Raw genomic sequence first — 2,371 nt, forward strand, 5'->3', positions numbered from 1 at the left:
CCGGAGGCTGCCGAGAGTGAAAAACGGTGCTTTTGATGATGGAATCCACAGAAAAGCAGAGAGGTCCAAAAGGTGTGGGGCTTTTGAAAGGGTTCCTGGAGGCAGTGAGGACCAGCATGACTTTTCCCCGCTGGGGCCTTTGCTGTGGGAGCAGCGGCTGGACGTTTGCGTCTTTTGCTCTGGAGGCTGCCAAGAGTGAAAAACGGTGGTTTTGAGGATGGAGTCCACAGGAAAGCAGAGAGGTCCAAAAGGTGTGGGGCATTTGAAGGGGTTCCCGGAGGCAGTGAGGACCAGCATGACTTTTCCCCGCTGGGGCCTTTGCTGTGGGAGCAGCGGCTGGACGTTTGCGTTTTTTGCTCCGGAGGTTGCCAAGAGTGAAAAACGGTGGTTTTGAGGATGGAGTCCACAGGAAAACAGAGAGGTCCAAAAGGTGTGGGGCATTTGAAGGGGTTCCCGGAGGCAGTGAGGACCAGCATGACTTTTCCCCGCTGGGGCCTTTGCTGTGGGAGCAGCGGCTGGACGTTTGCGTTTTTTGCTCCGGAGGCTGCCGAGAGTGAAAAACGGTGGTTTTGAGGATGGAGTCCACAGGAAAGCAGAGAGGTCCAAAAGGTGTGGGGCATCTGAAGGGGTTCCCGGAGGCAGTGAGGACCAGCATGACTTTTCCCCCCTGAGATCTTTGCTGTGGGAGCAGTGGCTGGACGTTTGCGTTTTTTGCTATAGAGACTACCGAGGGTTAAAAACGGTGGTTTTGAGGATGGAGTCCACAGGAAAGCAGAGAGGTCCAAAAGGTGTGGGGCATTTGAAGGGGTTCCCGGAGGCAGTGAGGACCAGCATGACTTTTCCGCCTTGGAACCTTTGCTGTGGGAGCAGCGGCTGGACGTTTGCGTTTTTTGCTCCGGAGGCTGCTGAGAGTGAAAAACGGTGGTTTTGAGGATGGAGTCCGCAGGAAAGCAGAGAGGTCCAAAAGGTGTGGGGCATTTGAAGGGGTTCCTGGAGGCAGTGAGGACCAGCATGACTTTTCCCCGCTGGGGCCTTTGCTGTGGGAGCAGCGGCTGGACGTTTGCGTTTTTTGCTCCGGAGGCTGCCGAGAGTGAAAAACGGTGGTTTTGAGGATGGAGTCCACAGGAAAGCAGAGAGGTCCAAAAGGTGTGGGGCATTTGAAGGGGTTCCTGGAGGCAGTGAGGACCAGCATGACTTTTCCCCCCTGAGATCTTTGCTGTGGGAGCAGCGGCTGGACGTTTGCGTTTTTTGCTCCGAAGGTTGCCGAGAGTGAAAAACGGTGGTTTTGATGCTGGAGTCCACAGGAAAGCAGAGAGGTCCAAAAGGTGTGGGGCATTTGAAGGGGTTCCCGGAGGCAGTGAGGACCAGCATGACTTTTTCCTGCTGGAACCTTTGCTGTGGGAGCAGCGGCTGGACGTTTTCGTTTTTTGCTCCGGAGGCTGCTGAGAGTGAAACACAGTTATTTTGATGGAGTCCACAGGAAAGCAGAGAGGTCCAAAAGGTGTGGGGCATTTGACGGTGTTCCCGGAGGCAGTGAGGACCAGCATGGCTTTTCCCCGCTGGGGCCTTTGCTGTGGGAGCAGCGGCTGGACATTTGCGTTTTTTGCTACAGAGACTACCGAGGGTTAATAACGGTGGTTTTGAGGATGGAGTCCACAGGAAAGCAGAGAGGTCCAAAAGGTGTGGGGCATTTGAAGGGGTTCCCGGAGGCAGTGAGGACCAGCATGACTTTTCCGCGCTGGAACCTTTGCTGTGGGAGCAGCGGCTGGACGTTTGCGTTTTTTGCTCCGGAGGCTGCCGAGAGTGAAAAACGGTGGTTTTGAGGATGGAGTCCACAGGAAAACAGAGAGGTCCAAAAGGTGTGGGGCATTTGAAGGGGTTCCCGGAGGCAGTGAGGACCAGCATGACTTTTCCCCGCTGGAGCCTTTGCTGTGGGAGCAGTGGCTGGACGTTTGTGTTTTTTGCTCCGGAGGCTGCCGAGAGTGAAAAACGGTGGTTTTGAGGATGGAGTCCACAGGAAAGCAGAGAGGTCCAAAAGGTGTGGGGCATTTGAAGGGGTTCCTAGAGGCAGTGAGGACCAGCATGACTTTTCCCCGCTGGGGCCTTTGCTGTGGGAGCAGCGGCTGGACGTTTGCGTTATTTGCTCCGGAGGCTGCTGAGAGTGAAACACAGTGATTTTGAGGATGGAGTCCACAGGAAAGCAGAGAGGTCTAAAAGGTTAGGGCATTTGAAGGGGTTCCCGGAGGCAGTGAGGACCAGCATGACTTTTCCCCGCTGGGGCCTTTGCTGTGGGAGCAGCGGCTGGACGTTTGCGTTTTTTGCTACAGAGACTACCGAGGGTTAATAACGGTGGCTTTGAGGATAAAGTCCA

The sequence above is a fragment of the Vanellus vanellus genome (assembly GCF_965231255.1).
Source record: "Vanellus vanellus genome assembly, contig: HAP1_SCAFFOLD_164, whole genome shotgun sequence".
NCBI lineage: Eukaryota > Metazoa > Chordata > Aves > Charadriiformes > Charadriidae > Vanellus > Vanellus vanellus.